General features: G+C 40.1%; 1 non-coding gene across 1 annotated transcript; it reads left to right on the top strand.

Annotated features, from left to right (window-relative positions):
- Positions 1–10,287: 10,287 nt before the first annotated feature.
- LOC140833179 (small nucleolar RNA R71) lies at positions 10,288–10,393 on the top strand. Its single transcript, XR_012118313.1, has one exon. It is a non-coding gene; the product is annotated as a small nucleolar RNA R71 (small nucleolar RNA).
- Positions 10,394–19,904: the final 9,511 nt, after the last annotated feature.

The raw sequence follows: 19,904 nt of genomic DNA, 5'->3' as shown, positions 1-19,904 counted from the left end.
CGAATACGAAATACAGGCCTTTACACCCACGGTTCTTCGAGATGGAAGACACTACACTTCATCCACACATGTGAAACTCGACAAGTAAGTATGTTTTTATCTCATAGTTTAAGCTGATTTATGTGCTTTTACGTGACCTACTTGTAGGCTAAGTGACAATGCCACCCAAACGTAAAGTGCATGAGGGAGAGTTATTTAAAGGCAAGGCCCCAGCAGCTGAAGGTGAAGGCAGTGCGCCACGACCTATAGAAGATTTTGCTGAGATGCTCCAACAACAAGCAAAAGCCCATGGAGAGCACATACAACAATTACTTGAAATGCAGCGGAAGACACATGAGCAGGCACGAGTCCAAGTACCAAGACATGGGCTTGTTCAAACAGATGCGTATGATAGCTTTTTCGATGTCTAAATCCTCCTGAATTCATGTGAATCGCCGATCCGGCAGTAGCAGAAGAATGGATTAAGTCATTGGAGTCCATATTCTCCTATCTCCATATGGAAGATGCTGATAAAGTAACTTGTGCCATATGTTAACAAAACATGCAAGAATATGGTGGGAGAGTGCAAAGGTGGCATTACCTGCGAGATCATTGACATGGGATACATTTAAGTCCACATTTTACAACAAATATTTTAGCAAAGGTGTACGAGCCAAGAAAGCCAGTGATCCCAATTTGAAGCAAGAAACAATGTCATTGACTCAATATATATATATAACAATTCGAGGCTGGAGTCCAATATGTACCATATATAGCACAAGATGACATAAGTAAGGGCGAACACTTCATGCGGGGACGTTGCTCTGAAATTAAAAGAGATGTACGAATGTCGAAGGTTGTTACATACGGGGAGATAGTGGAAAGAGCACTTATGATAGAACAGGATGAACAAGACATTGACAAAGACATGCAACAGCGAAGACAACAGTACTTTCAAAAGAGTCAAGGAACAGGACAAGATAAAAAGACTGATAGCAAAGGTACTCGACTAGAGGAACCCCGTGGCAAGGTTCCCACTCCATGTAAGGAACATGACATACCACCTTGTCCTAAATGTGGCAAACCCCAGAGTGGTGAATGTATGAAATGTACCAATGTTTGTTATCGTTGCAAAAAAGCCAGGACATCTCGCCAGAAATTGCGGATACATCGATGATTACTGGTATGTTCTTAATTTTCTGGTATCACTGAGATTGTTTTATGATCGAGCAAAACTTGCACAGTGAAATCCCCAATAAAATATGATTTTGTATGCTCAAAAATTAATCGCAAGTGCACGATGTCAAGTAATAATATAGTGTACGTGAGTACGAGTATCGTTCCACTGAAGACTGTGTTTTACAATTATTATTTTCAGTTATTTAACATTTAGCAACGAAAATTGAGTTGATTGTTTTATTACTACTAAAATCAAATAAGAATGCAAATAAAAAGATTCAAAATCAAGTAATGAGATATGATGTCTAAAATGGTTGAGTAAGAGTCAATGAAAAATGGATTTGTTGGGAATCTCGGTTCACCTACCCCTCGTTAATTAATTAATTCGTTCGATCGTGATCTACGCTTCCGACAGGATTTCCTAATCTATTGAACACACTCTCTCGAGCTATGCCAAACTAATTCTACTCAATGAAGTAATTAAATATCTTTAATTATTTATCAAGAGCAAATCGCATTTCGATCTATGAAATCCCCTAATTTTCGACCCAAAGGACTATGACTATCGGCACGTATCCAATTTCATATATCTATGTAAATTGTAGATCCGCGAATTATACTACTCGATCCTATCACTCGTTATTCTCTCGAACTCACTCATGATATGAAAACGTCGTTAAAGTTAGCTACGATTTAATGACACAGTAAAACAGTAGTAAAATCAAGAATAAAGCACAATCGAAATATCAATTAAGTTAAATCAACGTTCGGGGTAGGATCCCCTATCCCAACAAATAATAAAGTTAGCTACTAGAATTCATTGTAAAAATAAATGCAACAACGTTTAAAATGAAAGAAACTAGATTAGAAATACTAAGCGAGACGAAATCTGCGAAGAACGGTGCTCGGAAAGCTTCAAATCTTCAATCCAAGCGCAAAGTTCTCTCCAAAAGCTTGTGGCTGCTGCTAAATCCCGTCTGTATAACCCTCTCAAAGTCGACCCACAGACCTTCCATATCATTCTCCTCTCAAAATAAGGTAAGGAATCGCACACAATATCTTGCCAAAAATAGGTGGCGCTCGGGCAGTAGAAAACTACCGCTCGAGCGCCGACCTTTCTGTTGAAGCTCTTGGGATGAGTGGCCTTCACGCTCGGGCGGTAGAAAACTACCGTTCGAGCGCCGATCTTTCTGCATTTTTGCTCGGAAATCCACCTACCGCGCTCGGGCGGTAGAAAACTACCGCTCGAGCGCCGACCTTGCTGCACTTCATTTTCTTGACTTGGCACTTGGCTCCAATTTTTGGTTTTCCGGCCACTTTTCCTGCAAATTCAGCATGCCCGAGTGAGATAGGATAAAATGCAAATATTTACTCTAAAATGAACAGAATGTGATTGAAATAAACGATGCACAATGCAAAACACACACAGATTAATGCAATAAAGCACGTAAAAACGACACATATCAACCCCCTCATACTAACCTTTTGCTTGCCTTCAAGCAAAATAGGTTACAACCCACAACCAAAATACGAAATAAACACAAAATAAAAGAATTACACTAACAAAACTGATGGTGAAGTAGCAAATCGGTATCTCCTGCCTCAGCGGGTGTTTGAACCACATCCCATTAGTCACATTCCAACATTCATCAATACCCCTTGTAAAGCACCTTATAACCTTTTGATTTTGACCAGAAAGTGTGGTCGTGTGTGTGCTGTGGGTCTCACTAGCTCGTGCTTCAGACAGTTTCATTTGCAAATCATGCGAGCCACCAAATCAACAGTTCAATGCAAGTTTCCCTATCCCGAGTTCTGTTTCTAGTCGTGACCAACAAGTGAACACAAAGCGGCTAATTTTCAAGGTTGTACACCAGGAATTAGGGAGTCCATATCATGAGGTTTCGAACGGCTAAAGAAGATTGGACGTACACTGATCATTTTCATTATTCACTTGTCAGAATTTTTTATCTGACACTCCTCAACGCCTTACTTCTCCATCTATTTAGCCTTGGGATAAGATTTCATCACTTTTTGGCTCCCCCACACCTTACATCCCCCTTTTTTTCTCTTTTTTTTTCTCTTTTTTTTTTTTTTGGTGCATAATTTTCTCAAGTGTACTCCCTAAGTTTTGAGTATATGGAATGTTTGTTTAGTTGGCTTATGGATAACTCTTGAGGTATTATGCACAATTGGGACGAAAGTTATTCCGGTGGGTTCAAATGATCTATGTTATTTCATGTCACTGGTCGGTCGCGACTGTCAACAAAATTCATTCAAGTTCGACTTGCATCTCATGTCATTCCAGTTCCTCCCACAGAATCTTAAACTCGACTATCGTGTACACTACTAATAATACCCACAATGTACGCATATAAAATAACATTTCATTTCACTGGGGTATTCAAGACGTGTGATAAAACTAAGTAACATGCAGTTCATTCACCCCACAATCATCATCGGCTACCAATTCACTAGTTTCACCATTCACGGACACTCACGACAACAAACACGACTATGCAAGACGACCCCCTCATACTAGACGTGTGCAATGTCCCCATTGCACAAAAGACTCAAAACACAGACAAGCAAACACAAATACAGACTAATAAACATGAAAACGAAGAAACATGCTCGACTGAAACAACGATAAGAAAGAAAAACAGAAAAGCGGTAAAGAAATAAAAGTGCGAAGTAGGGGAAACATTAAACTCCCCTGATCAAGCGTCATCCTCATCATACTCCGGCGGTGGCACTCCTGCGGCCTCCCCATGCTGAGAATAATCATATTGGAACTAGAATGGGGGAGGAGGTAGCGGAGTCGGTGGAATGGTCGACGGGTCAACGCCCCCATGCACAAGCAAAAAGCGCATCATAGAGTCAATGTGAGATAAGTGGTCCGTGACATAGGAGTTGAACTGACTCTTATGCGCTTGGAAGGCGAGATTTTCATCCATCTTATCATTCTGAGTTCGCCTGCGGGGTTGTGGTGGGCGACGTTGTGGCACGGCAGTGCTTGATCCACCGGCATCCTCCGCCCGAGGGGGAAAGTCCGCCCGTCGTTTCGCTCTTTTCCGCTGCTCATCCTCCTGGCAAATTGGCTTCATCGGTTGAAGCCACTCCTCGTCGTCCCTGAAGTGCACCCCGGCCCGTGCACACAATTCGGAAATGATGGTCGGGAAGAAAAGACCTATGTGGCTGTTGTGGGCACTCAGTGTGATTTGCGAGTTGAGAAGATTTCCCACGTCGATGTCGTATCCTCGGTGCAACGCAAAAAGTAACACCGCACGCTCCTTTTGCACCTCGCTTTTGTGCGAGACCGGCATCATCCGTCGGGCCACAAACAAATACCACAAGGCAATATCAGCCCTCAAGTATTTCTCCTCGAAACAGCTCGGTGTTCCACCAAATGGTTTCCACATTGCACCCGGGTGGCACAACGTCTCGATAATCAGGTTGTAGTCGGGATTAACCATCAATGCCTGGAAATTAGAGTCGTCGACCTCGGCCGTTTCCAAGAGGGCGTTAATCGTAGTGGAATCGAACGGCACAAGCTTACCCCTAACGAAGGCCCTATCATCAGTACGCTCACAAGCATTCGCGTAAAATTCCCTCACCACAGATACCACAGCCGCCTTAGGTGGCTCGCTAAATTTCTCCCATCCTCTTCTTTCCAAGTCCACAAGAGGTGCATATATCGATCCTCAAAAGTACGACGAAATCCCCTCTCAGTAATGGGGTTGCGGTGAATTTTAGCATGGTCATATCTAGCACGAGCCTCCGCACTCACGAAACGTGTCCTATAATATGAGGATGAAGAGGAGGAGCCGGGGTTACCTTTTTGCTTCTTGGGGGCCATTGTGTTGGAAGAGTTGAAGGGGAGGACGATGGCCGGAGAAAAAAAAGAAGACCCGATTGATGGACTAGGCGTGTGTTCCTACGAAGAAGATTCGCCTTGCCGAGGTTTGGGGAAGAAATCGACCACCTGCACACAAAAATTGAAGGAGAGAGTGAGGGAGAGTTAGGGATTTTGGGGGTAGGGGCGCGCAGAAATGAAAGGGGAAAGGGGATTCGCGACTTAAAAAGCAGTCGCGCTCGAGCGGTAGAAAACTACCGCTCGAGCGCGAACCTCTCTGGAGTTAATTTTCCATAGGTATGCGCTCGCGCTCGGGCGGTACAAAAATACCGCTCGAGCGCCAACCTCTCGGGAAAAAGTTTTTCACGAGGTAGACGTTCGCGCTCGGGCGGTATAAAATTACCGCTCGAGCGCGAACCCCTCTGTTTTTTTCTTTAAAGGTTTTTTTTAAAAAAAAAACAAGAATAAAATAAAACAAAAACAAGAGAAAATACTTAAATTTACACGAACGAAAATCTAAATCAAATGCGAGAGAAGGGGAAGAAAATAGTTCTCAATTTATAGTCGAGAGCTTGACTGTCGGTCTGTCTCAGTTCGGCATGTCTTGGAACCGGGTGATTCCAAGTTGTGGCTCAATTATGCCACCCATGTAGTGCTTCAGGCAATGGGCATTGACCGTAAATGTCCCATCCTTCCCATCTTTCACTTCTACAGCTCCCGATGGATAAACTTTTGAGATCACGAATGGACCAGACCATCGCGACTTCAATTTTTCCGGGAAATAGTCGCAACCGGGAGTTGTAGAGCAGGACACTTTCACCTTTTTTGAACTCTCTCTCGATGATCCGCTTGTCATGGGCCTTCTTTGTCTTTTCTTTGTATGACAGTGCAAGATCATAGGCCAGATTCCGGAATTCCTCCAACTGATCTAGTTGAAGCAAACGTCGTTCACCTGCATCAGCAAAGTTAAAGTTTAGTGCTTTTGTTGCCCAATATGCCCGATGCTCTAACTCTACAGGTAGATGACATGCTTTACCAAACAAAAGCCTATATGGTGTAGTGCCTATAGGTGTTTTAAAAGCAGTCCTATATGCCCAAAGAGCATCGTCTAACCTCACCGACCAATCTTTCCTATTGACACCTACCACTTTTTCCAGAATCCGCTTAATTTCTCGGTTGGACACTTCCACTTGACCACTTGTCTGGGGGTGATAAGGGGTAGATATCTTATGTGTGACACCGTATTTGCTCAAAAGTTTTTCAAAGAGTTTGTTGCAAAAATGAGTGTCACCATCACTAATGATTGCCCGGGGTGTTCCAAATCGGTTAAAAATGTTTTTCTTCAAAAATTTTAAGACCACTTGAGCATCATTAGTGGCGTACGCTTTCGCCTCTACCCACTTAGACACATAATCCACAGCAACCAAGATGTATTTTTTCGTGAAAGAACTAGGAAATGGTCCCATGAAGTCTATCCCCCACACATCAAAAACCTCACATTCAATGATATTATTTAACGGCATTTCATGACGGTTAGAGATGTTACCTGACCGCTGGCATTTATCATAATGTAGCACATAAGAACGAGCATCTTTGAAAAGAGTTGGCCAATAAAAGCCACATTCAAGTACCTTGGATGCCGTCCTTGTTGGTCCGAAGTGACCACCTACCTCACGGTCATGGCAATGGTTGAGAATTTGATCAAACTCTTCCTCCGCAATACACCGTCTTATCATGGCATCTGCACAAATTTTGAACAAAAACGGTTCCTCCCAAAAATAGTATTTCACGTCAGAAAAGAATTTCTTTCATTGATGAAACAATAGGTTTGGTGGAGGTGTGCCTGTGACAAGAAAGTTAGCGAAGTTTGCATACCAAGGACAATTTCTCACCTCAAAGAGTTGCTCATCAGGGAACCAATCATTGATATCACGATCGACAGAATCATCACAAATAAATTCTAATCTAGACAAGTGATATGCTACCACATTCTCGACACCCTTCTTATCTCTTATTTCTAAATCAAATTCTTGTAACAATAAAATCCACCGAAGAAGGCGTGGCTTTGCATCTTTCTTAGCAAGCAAGTATTTAAGGGCAGAATGATCAGTGAATACAATTACTTTGGACAAAACAAGGTATGAATGAAATTTGTCAAGTGCGAATACTACTGCAAGTAATTCCTTTTCAGTTGTTGCATAATTCAATTGAGCCTCATCTAAGGTCTTACTTGCATAGTAAATTGTGTGAAATACCTTGTTTCGCCGCTGGCCAAGTACGGCCCCCATTGCAGTGTCACTGGCGTCGCACATGATCTCGAAGGGCAAGTCCCAATCCGGTGCCATCAAGACAGGAGCCGTCACCAAGCGCTCCTTTAAATCCTCGTATGCCTGCAAACAGTTAGAATTAAAATCAAAGGGCATATCTTTCATAAGTAGAGAAGATAGAGGTTTGGCAACTTTAGAAAAATCTTTGATGAATCGCCGATAGAAACCGGCGTGGCCTAAAAAACTTCTAACTCCCTTTACTTAGGTTGGTGGTGGTAGGTTCTTTATGACTTCAATTTTTTCTTTGTCCACCTCAATTCCTTGCTCCGAAATCTTGTGCCCTAAAACAATTCCCTCTTGTACCATGAAATGGCACTTTTCCCAATTGAGCACCAAGTTCGTCTCCTCGCATCTTCTCAACACGGATCTCAAATTCTGCAAGCACTCATCAAACGTTGCACCGAAGATAGAAAAATCATCCATAAATATTTCAAGAAAGGTTTCAATCATATCATGGAATATAGCAGTCATACAGCGCTGAAATGTAGCAGGTGCATTACAAAGACCAAAAGGCATTCGGCGAAAAGCAAACGTGCCATAAGGACAAGTGAAAGTGGTTTTCTCTTGGTCCTCAGGTGCAATTGTGATTTGATTATACCCCGAATATCCATCTAGAAAACAATAAAATTCATGCCCCGCTAATCTCTCCAACATTTTATCAATAAAGGGAAGGGGGAAATGGTCCTTACGGGTGGCATCATTGAACTTCCTATAGTCAATACACACTCTCCACCCCGTAACAGTTCTCGTGGGAATAAGTTCATTCTTTTCATTGGTGATCACCGTAATCCCACCTTTCTTAGGCACACATTGAACCGGATTTACCCAAGCACTATCGGAAATAGGGTAGATAATACCTGAATCGAGAAGCTTAATAGTTTCCGCTTTACTACCTCTTGTATCTTTGGATTTAGTCGTCTTTGAGGTTGCACGAGAGGTGAGTACTTCTCTTCCATCAAGATTTTATGCATGCATATCGATGGACTGATTCCCTTGATGTCTGCCACCTTCCAAGCGAATGCTCTTTTGTGCTCTTTGAGAACTTGCAACAATTTGTCCTCCATAGCATCTGTCAAAGTAGCAAAAATAATAACAGGCAATGTGTTATTCTCACCTAGGAATACGTACTTTAAGTGCGGAGGTAAGGGTTTGAGCTCAAGCGTCGGTGGCTCCTCGATGCTTGACTTTGGAGGGATCAAATCTCTGCGTTCTCCTAGGTCCTCCAGTCGCATCTTCATTGGCTTTCTCCATGGATGGTTGGCATTGAGATGTGCCAATTTCAGTTTTTTCATCGTCCAATTCCTCTTCTCCCAACTCAGTAGTGATAGTGGCCTCCAAGGGGTCCCTAAAAGCATCTTGCACATAGTGAGAAACAAGAGAGTCAAAAGCATCAATTCTAAAACAGCTATCAGAATGCAGTGTGTGCTTAAGTGCATTAAATACATCAAAAGTAATCTCCTCCTCGCCCACTCGCAATCTCAACTTCCCTTCTTGTACATCAATCAGTGCCTTGCCAGTCGCAAGGAATGGTCTCCCCAAAATGAGAGGCATCTCTGTATCCTCCTCCATGTCGAGCACTACGAAATCTGCGGGAAAAATGAATTTGTCCACTTTCACTAGTACATCCTCAATCACTCCGCGGGGGTACTTGACAGATCTGTCAGCCAGTTGCAAGGACATCCTCGTCGGCTTAGGCTCTCCCAACCCAAGTTTCCTAAACACAGAAAATGACATCAGATTAATACTTGCACCAAGATCGCATAATGCTTTATGAAAAACAACATCACCAATCATGCAAGGAATAGAGAAACTCCTTGGGTCTTTTAGCTTCGGTGGGATTTTGTTTTGCACCAAAGCGGAGCAATTCTCGGTTAAGTTGACTGTCATATGATCCTCCAACTTCCTCTTATTAGCTAAAATGTCCTTCAAAAATTTAGCATAACTAGGCATTTGCATTAGAGCATCGGCAAAGGGAATATTGATATGCAACTTTTTAAACACCTCAAGAAACTTACCGAATTGTGCATCTAGTTTTGCTTTTTAAGTGCTGCAGGGAAAGGAGGAGGTATAACAATTTTTGGTTGTGCAGTGGGTGCTAGTGTGGAGTTAGAAGACTTACCTTTAGATGTCGCAGTTTGCTCCTCCACTGTTTGAGTTTTCTCTTTTTCCCTTGACTCCAAAACTTTCCCGCTTTTCAACTCAATAGCCTTCACTGGCTCTTTTGGATTAGTCTCTGTGTTACTTGGCAAGGTGCCTTGCTCTCTACTTGCTATCATCTTCGCTAATTGACCAATCTGATTTTCAAGTCCCTTAATCGATGCATCCTGATTTAGAAGTCTAGTTTCAGTGGATGAAATAAACTTAGACATCATTTGCTCCAAGTTGGACTTTTCTTCTCTAGGAGGATCGGATCTGTACATCGGTTGTTTGCCATATTGTTGTCCTCCTTGCGGTCGATTCTGACTGTTTTGACCGCCCCATGAGAAGTTGGGATGTTGCCTCCACCCAGGATTGTATGTGTTCGAATAAGGGTCATGCCTTGGGCGGTTTTGGACTCCCACTTGGTTCACTGGTGCCTCATTTTGCACATAGAATGGATTGTCGTCTTGACAGTCCTTCGCATAGTGTTCCCCTCCACACTTTTTACATAATATCTCTTGAAGATGCATCGCCGTGCCACCCACATTCAAGCCGTCTATTTTCCTGTTTAAAGCATCAAGTTGTGCAATAATAGCAGAAAAATCAGTTACCTGGTGCACTCCTGCACTTCTCCGCTGGTTGTTCCTGTCAGATTGAGGATGATAACTGCTAGCAGCCATCTCCTCCAACAACTCATATCCTTCTTCCGCAGTCTTCCTCAAAAGGTTCCCACAAGCAGCAGCATCTATCATAGTACGGTTAGGAGTAAGCAAACCGTAATAAAATGTTTGAACGACTAACCCAAGTGGTAACTCGTGATGTGGGCATCTTCGTAGTAGGTCCTTGAAGCATTCCCATGCTTCATATAAAGATTCCTGATCGAATTGAGCGAATGTTGTAATGTCTGCCCGCAGCTTCATGGTCTTCGAGAGAGGGAAGTATTTGATGATAAATGCTTTCGCCATGTCCTCCCATGTAGCGATCGAACCTACAGGCAAATAATTTAACCACGCTTTAGCTTTATCACGTAAGGAGAAAGGAAATAAACGCAATCTAACAGCATCATCAGAAACTCCAGTGAATTTAAAAGTATCGCAGATTTCAAGAAAATCTGCGATGTGCGTGTTTGGATCATCCACTGCAGTTCCTCCGAATTGGACTGTGTTCTGAATCATCTGGATTATGGCTGGCTTGACTTCAAAGTGATTTGCCCGCACGATAGGTCTCACAATGCTGGGGCGTGCACCCTCCAAAGAAGGTTGGGCATACTCCGGCATCGGTATGCGGCGTGGCATCTCGACTTGTCTATTTTCACGCTGTTCCTCCTCACGTTCTGGCTCGTGTCTCTCCATCAGTTCTTTAAGCCTCTGTTGTTGTCTTCTCCTGCGGAAGGTTCTTTCAATTTCAGGATCAAACTCAAGCTCCACGTCAAGTGACTTTGGCATGCACTGGAAGAGATATCTGTAATAAAATATGAAGTGTTATCTCAAGAGAAATAAAATAATGCTAAAGGAATTAACTAAAAATAAAATTGTAGATTAACAGTCCCCGGCAACGGCGCCAAAACCTTGATCGAGCAAAACTTGCACAGTGAAATCCCCAATAAAATATGATTTTGTATGCTCAAAAATTAATCGCAAGTGCACGATGTCAAGTAATAATATAGTGTACGTGAGTACGAGTATCGTTCCACTGAAGACTGTGTTTTACAATTGTTATTTTCAGTTATTTAACATTTAGCAACGAAAATTGAGTTGATTGTTTTATTACTACTAAAATCAAATAAGAATGCAAATAAAAAGATTCAAAATCAAGTAATGAGATATGATGTCTAAAATGGTTGAGTAAAAGTCAATGAAAAATGGATTTGTTGGGAATCTCGGTTCACCTGCCCCTCGTTAATTAATTAATTCGTTCGATCGTGATCTACGCTTCCGACAGGATTTCCTAATCTATTGAACACACGCTCTCGAGCTATGCCAAACTAATTCTACTCAATGAAGTAATTAAATATCTTTAATTATTTATCAAGAGCAAATCGCATTTCGATCTATTAAATCCCCTAATTTTCGACCCTAAGGACTATGACTATTGGCACGTATCCAATTTCATATATCTATGTAAATTGTAGATCCGAGAATTATACTACTCGATCCTATCACTCGTTATTCTCTCGAACTCACTCGTGATATGAAAACGTCGTTAAAGTTAGCTACGCTTTAATGACACAGTAAAACAGTAGTAAAATCAAGAATAAAGCACAATCGAAATATCAATTAAGTTAAATCAACGTTAGGGGTAGGATCCCCTTTTATCCCAACAAATAATAAAGTTAGCTACTAGAATTCATTGTAAAAATAAATGCAACAACGTTTAAAATGAAAGAAACTAGATTAGAAATACTAGGCGAAATGAAATATGCGAAGAACGGTGCTCGGAAAGCTTCAAATCTTCAATCCAAGCGCAAAGTTCTCTCCAAAAGCTTGTGGCTGCTGCTAAATCCCGTCTATATAACCCTCTCAAAGTCGACCCACAGACCTTCCATATCATTCTCCTCTCAAAATAAGGTAAGGAATCGCACACAATATCTTGCCAAAAATAGGTGGCGCTCGGGCGGTAGAAAAGTACCGCTCGAGCGCCACACCTTCTGTAAAATCTCATGGGATGCGCGGCATTCGCGCTCGGGCAGTAGAAAACTACTGCTCAAGCGCCGACCTTTCTGTCGAAGCTCTTGGGATGAGTGGCCTTCGCGCTCGGGCGGTAGAAAACTACCGCTCGAGCGCCGATCTTTCTGCAGTTTTGCTCGGAAATCCACCTACCGCGCTCGGGCGGTAGAAAACTACCGCTCGAGCGCCGACCTTGCTGCACTTCATTTTCTTGACTTGGCACTTGGCTCCGATTTTTGGTTTTCCGGCCACTTTTCCTGCAAATTCATCATGCCCGAGTGAGATAGGATAAAATGCAAATATTTACTCTAAAATGAACAGAATGTGATTGAAATAAACGATGCACAATGCAAAACACACACATACTAATGCAATAAAACACGTAAAAACGACACATATCATTTTACTAGATTCAGGAGCCACACATTCCTTTATTTCAGAATCGTTTGTATGGAGACTGGGCATTATAGCAAGTACAATAGCTTTACCTTCCGGGCAAGAATTACAGACAGATCAGATTGTGCGAGCTTAACCAACATATGTCCAAGGCCGTGATATGTATGCCAATTTGATAGTTCTGAAAATGATCGATTTTGATGTAATACTGGAAATGGATTGGCTCTCGAAGTATAGAGTTACGATTGACTATGCATGGCATGAAAATGATCAAGTTTGTGCCAGTAGGAACTGAACCATTCACATTAACAAGTGAAGGTATATCCTTACATCTTCTGATAATCTCTTGTATTAAGGAATGTAAATTACCACAGAAGGGGTGTTAGAGGTATTTAGCATCTTTTTTAATTATTGATCCACCTGTTCGTGATTTAAAAGTTACAGATGTTGTTTTTGAATTCCCAGAGGTATTTCCCGATTATATAACAATCTTAGCCCTAGATAGAGAGATCAAATTTGTAATTGATATTGTGGCAGGAACTTAGCCGGTCTCAAAAGCTCCTTATCGATTAAATCCGACAGAAATGAAGGAATTGAAAGAACTGTTACATGAACTACTTGATAAAGTTTTTATCAGACCGAGCTTTTCATCGTGGGGTGCACCTGTTTTATTTGTGAAGAAAAAAGATGGTACCTTTCGTCTATGTATTGATAGAGTTGAACAAAGTGACAATCAAAATTAGTATTCACTCCCCAGAATTGATGATCTGTTTGATCAATTACAAGGAGATGCTATCTTTTCGAAGAATGATTTTCGATCATGCTATCATCAACTAAAAGTAAAGTCGGATGATATCTCAAAGATTGTCTTCCGAACCAGGTACAGGCATTATGAATTTCTTGTAATGCCATTCGGACTAACGAATGCACCAACTGCTTTTATAGATTTGATGAAAAAAATTCAAGCTATTTTTAGACAAGTCTATGATTGTAGTTATAGATGATATTATCATCTATTCATGAACTGTAGAGGAGCATCGAGAACATCTGAAACTAGTTTTGCAAACTTTGAAGGATAAACATTTATAGGCCAAATGGAAGAAATGTGAATTTTGGCTTGAATAAGTAGCATTCTTGGGTCACATCATCTCAAAGGAATGCATATATGTGGATCCAAGCAAGATTGAACATGTTAATAACTGGCTACGACCAACTAATATTACCGAGATACGTAGTTTTCTTGAGTTAGCTGGTTATTACTGTCGTTTTATAGAGGGACTTTCTATGATAGAATTGCTTTTGACTGCTTTAACACGAAAGAATGTGAAATATGTATGGAACGAAGCATGTTATCATAGTTTCCAAGAGTTAAAGACAAACTTTACATCAACACCGGTCATTGCTATTCCAGAAAGATCGGGAAATTTTGTGGTATATAGTTATGCTTCTAAACAAGGTTTAGGAGCAGTATTAATGCATTACAGGGAAGATGATTGCTTATGCATCAAGACAATTGAAGGAATATGAAAAGAACTATCCCACACATGATTTAGAACTGGCAGCAGTGGTATTTGCGTTAAAAATATGGTGCCATTATCTGTATGGTGAGCGGTGTGAATATACACTGACCACAAGAGTTTGAAATATTTTTTCACGCAAAAAGAACTGAATATGCGACAACGGCGTTGGTTGGAATTAGTGAAGGATTATGGTTGTGTTATTAATTATCATCCAGATAAAGTCAATGTTATTGCAGATGCATTAAGTCGAAAATCCAGTTATATTACCGCAATGCAAGTAAAAGAACAAATCTTATGGGATTTACAGAATTTGCATATTGAGGTTATTCCAAAAGGAGCAGAAATCCGGTTATCATCCCTCATGGTTCGACTAACACTGGTAGATAGGATCAAGGCCGAACGAAGTTCAGATATGAATTATAACAACTGAGACAACGAGATGAGGAAAAATGAAATTTGAACTTTGAATTGAATGGAGAAGGAATGTGGACATATCGAGGTAGATTGTGTGTGCCAAAAAAATGATCAATAAGAACCGAAATTCTTATAGATGCTCATGCTACACCTTATTCGATTCATCCAGGAGGCACAAAAATATACAAAGATTTAAAACCATTATTTTGGTGGCCATGTATGAAAAAATGCATTGCTCAATTTGTTGTACAATGTCTAACTTGTCAATAGGTCAAAATAAAACATCAAAGACCAGCAGTAATCTTGAAATAATTACACATTCTTGAGTGGAAATGGGAACATATTATAATGGATTTCATCCTTGGTTTGCCAAGAACACAAAGAGGATTCAATGCTCTATGGTTTATTGTTGATTGGCTCACAAAATCTTCCAGTGAAGACCACATACACGATGTATCAATATGCTGAATAATATATCAAAGAGATAGTGAGGCTTCATGGCATCCCAGTGCCCATTGTATCTGATAGAGATCCCAAATTTACGTCTGCATTTTAGAAAAGTTTACATCATGCTATGATAACTCATTTAGCATTTAGTACAACATTTCACCCTCAAACTAATGGACAATCATAATGAGTGAATCAAATATTGGAAGATATGTTGAGGTCCTGTACTATTGACTTTCTAGGTAGTTGGGGCAGTAAACTATTGTTGGCTGAGTTTACATATAACAATAGTTATCAGTCAACTATTGGAATGGCACATTATACTGCATTATATGGTAGAAAATTCCGATCTCCAGTACATTGGGTTGAAATAGGAGAAAGAAAGTTATTAGGCCCTGAATTGGTGCAACAGACAGCAGAATTAGTAACCAAGATCAAATGCATACTACCCAGAGCAGACAGAAAATTTATGCTGATGTTCGACGTCGTCAACCTGGAATTTCAGGTAGGTGACCATGTATTTGTAAAAATATCACCATTGAAGGGAATTTTGCCTTTCGGTAAGAAGGGAAAATTAAGTCCAAGATATATCGGTCCATTTGAAATCTTGGACAGAATAGGAGACAAGGCATACCAAGTTGCATTACCACCGAATTTTCAAATGTTCATAACGTTTTTCACGTTTCCTTGCTGCAGAAGTATTTGGCTAATCCATCTCACGTTCTTCAATACGAACCATTGGAGCTTGCATCAAATCTCTCGTATGAAAAACGGCTGGTCTAAATCCTCGATAGGAAATCAAAGTCTTACGAGGCAAGGAAATACCCTTAGTGAAACTATTATGGTGCAATCATGCAATCGAAAAAGCAACTTGGGAGAGAGAAGACGAATTTCAACAAAGATATCCTGAACTATATGGTACGTCAAATTTCGAGGACGAAATTCTTTGAAGGAGGGGAGTATTGTAATGACAGATAACTCATAAAAATGATTAATAATGTGTTTATGTCATATATTATGAGGTTATTTGACTCATTATGTTTCACGTGTTTATTGAGGTATCGATAGTGAGATTGAATGTGGTGATTATATTGAATAGGGACAGTAAGATGTGTGAATAAAATGGTGTCACGAACATTGATATTGAAATGCACGAAACAAGAATGAAACATATGACACTTTTTACGGTTTTTATCATAAGTATTTGAATATGAATCATATTGATATGAGGCCAACTTCATTAGAAATACAATAACTAGGACTACAACTTTTATGTTTTAAGTTTAGTCCAAATCCATTGGGAAACAAGGCCAAAATCGTCCCGAAGTGTGTTGTGTGCATCGTCGTTCCTGCAGTCTCACATGTTGGGAGAATGAGTATAACATTTTACTCCAACCTTCAAATGACATGAAACCAATGGGAAATGCAAGCCCAGACATAGGGATACAACTTTCATGTTTACACTTTTTGAAATTATTAAAGGAAGAGACGTCTCTGGAGCGATCTTTTATGAAACTGTGTGCAGGGACAGAATGTGTGGAGCCCGAGCGGTAAGATATTACCGCCCAAGCGCCTCTGTACCACAAATGCAGTAATTTTATAGCAAGTCCCGTGCCCGAGCGGTAGAATATTACCGCCTGAGTGCCGCTTTGTATATGAAAAGATAAGTTTCGAATTTTCTGAGCATCTCCACCATTCCACAACCTCACTTCAAAGCAAAAACTTGAGAGAACTTCCTCCAAATGATCTTTTCTTCTTCTTCTACCTTATCTTGAAATTAAAATTGCTCTTCATCACAAGAGCCCCCTTGGGTGGTATGTATTCAGCTCTTTAATGGTTGTTTCACCTAGTATAAACATAGTGATTGGCTTATTGACGCATTTGAGTGTATAGGAGCAAGAGACATCGTCTCAAACCAGTATTCTTGTGCTTGGTCTGCAATTTGGCATGTTCTTGAAGTAATACATGAGTGCTATTATGAATTTCAAATGCTTTCCATTGATTATTGTTATATGTACATTGTTAGTATTCTTATTGATGAAAACTTTTGGAACATTTCATGTTCGCAATCTTGATTTTGATGTTAACAAAACTTGTTATTTTGTTATTAATGGTTTATCGTAGTGTGCAGGATACTATAATTGATCAATTATCTCGCCTAACTGAAGCTTTCGAGAATGCCAACTGATAGTGCCGACTGATTGCCCAAGCTGAATCAATCCAACTGATGTTTCTAAGAACAGTTCAACCGATTGATCAGTTGTTAGGTAATTCAGCAGAAGACCTTCAGAAACCCGGCCAGCTGATGAAGTGCTAAACTGATGGAAATTCCAACTGACAAGTTCAAACTGATGAGCCAACTGATTTCACCAGACCAGTTCAACTACCAGTTCAAAGCATCAGTCAGGAATCAATCAGTATAGAGAACACGACAAGCTTATTCAATGGAATCTATCTGTGCGCACTGGGTAAAATATTTGTACTATCAGTAGTACAATTAATGGATGTTGCAGCAAAGATTAAAGCCGAGAGATTCCTGGAGACATGTCGGAAATGTCGAGACACAAATCCTAGGAACGAATTCAAGCTGTAACGGATGCAATTATTGAGTCTCACTATACGATCAGTTACCCGCCTATATATAGAAGATTAGTGGAGACGAAAATAATAGGAAAAACAATAAGAGAGAGCATATCAAGAACACATCAATTCAAGTGAGAAAAGGGCATGCTTAATTCTTATCAGCTTTCAAAAAGCAATCAGCCTAGAGAGACACTTCAACGTGTTATCAACTTAGTTTAGAAGCTCATTTCCCTCAGTGTGTGGGAACACCTTTCTGGTGTATCCCTTGCTCAGTTCCCACACATACACACTCTCATTCACTCCCAAATACTATCTTGCACAAATACGTTAAACTTGTGTATGTATTCTTTGACACATAGACGTTAAACAAGTGTTGTCTGAAAGGTGATGCCTTCCGTCTAGGCTAGGAGTTAAGTTGAGGCAGTATTGTAAGTCCTAAGCTGGGTGGGTTTGTACAAGTAGTTGTATAAATTAAAGTCTTCTAGTGGATCCTACCCGAGGTGGTAGAAGGGGTGACGTAGGAGCAGTTGAAGTCTCTGAATATCAATAAACATATCTTGTGTACTTAACTGATTAACTGTTGTTTTCAAACTGACTTGATCAGTTAGAATATCCGTCAGTTCAGTTTTAATCATAACTGAACTGACATATACGACAACTGATTCTTTGCTTTTCAGTCATTCAGTTTATAGAAGTTAAAATGTTTTCTAATATAACAGGTTTCTTCACGAAGGATTACTTCGAGTTTCTTCCGCTTGGTTTTTAAACCAAACTCGATTTAATTCGTCGGTATTAACATTCTTAGAACACGAGCTATTGCAGCTCATTGAAGAATTTAGTGTTTGAAGCATCTTGGAAGGTGCTAGCACACGATCCTTCAAAAATCATAGCACCATATTCCATTGTTACGTTATACATATGTATAGATGTTGTTGCTTGAGTTTTTGGATTTTACAAAATGTAGGGACATCATGCCAAAATTTTTATAAACAGTCAAATTGATACTCCTTGTTTGAATTGCTTCATAATATAAGTATATCATTCAAACCCTATTTTGACTATGAGTATAAGTATCATTAATCGTGTCAAGTATAAAAGAAGGGTGTTACATATACACTTTAAATACATACTCCCTTTGGGAACGATGCTTTTACTTACTTATATACTAAAACTTAACACAATACACTTGTGGTAAGAAAAATTGCAACAAAGTCGCTCGAGCTTGAGACTAGCATTTGCAATGTTAACGCCATGTATCATTGGTATGGGTATGGAAGTGTCCAATCATATAGATGGGTGATCATATGATGATTGCACTGAACAACCATCTCTCGCACTTTCCAAGTGGTTATCACTTATCGGGTGGATTAGTTTGTGGTTGTAGTTATACATCATTAGTCATTTGACCTTGAACAACATAGAGGCTATGTGTACTAGTACTGCATTTTGAATCATTTACTAATTCCACGAGGATTATTATGTGAATAGGTTGGGTGTTGTTTCAACATCGTAAGAGCCGATGTATTGTAGTCGGGGATTCACTGCCCGCCTACAGGTTTGGATATCTTATGTGATCTAATGAGTTAAGAGATCGAAAAATCTTTGGCCTGAGTATGAGTGGTGCTTTAAGGAAAAGTGTTTTCTCAATTGCACATACGATGCCACTATAATCACTCAAAGATACATCGTATCGTTTTTGAATTCATTTGCAACTCTCGACATAGAAATTTCATATTTGATCAGGACATATGTGGTGATTGGACCATATTGTACGCTAATAATGACCTACTGATTCTTGTAGACACTATCAGTGATATCTAGGGTATCATGGGACGATGCTACTAGACGCTCTTATCATAATCCGATGACTGTAATCAGACTTGAGTTTTGACGTTTTTGATCAAATGGTTGATGAAAACAATAAGGCTAATCAGGGTACCGAACCATTGGACAAATCTTTAACAATTCAACAATTCTTCCCTTAAACCAATAAGATCAACATTGGTTTAATAAGATCAGCCTCCCTCAAACTTGTTCTGCGGTTTGCTAATACCAGGTAGCTCCCATAGTTTCTGAAATGCAAGCAGTTCGAGAGACTTGGCAAACATGTCAGCTACTTGGTTTTCACTTCTTCAATAGATGAGATCAATTGTTGCATTCTTTGTGAGGCCTCTTAAAAATGATATTTCACATCAATGTGCTTGCTTCTTCCATGTAGGACTGGATTCTTTGACGGTTTTATGGCTAGACTATTATCACAATAAAATGCAATAAGATCATGATCTTGAATTTAAACTCTTCAAGAATTTTTTTCAACCAAATAGCTTGACATGCACATCAAGCTGTTGTTCCAACAAATTCAGCTTCAGTGGTTAATAAAGTAGCAATTGGTTGCTTCTTT

The sequence above is a fragment of the Primulina eburnea genome, chromosome 5 (assembly GCF_022965805.1).
Source record: "Primulina eburnea isolate SZY01 chromosome 5, ASM2296580v1, whole genome shotgun sequence".
Classification (NCBI taxonomy): Eukaryota; Viridiplantae; Streptophyta; class Magnoliopsida; order Lamiales; family Gesneriaceae; genus Primulina; species Primulina eburnea.
Note: the sequence above shows the minus strand (reverse complement) of the source record. Positions and strands in the feature narration are given on the sequence as shown.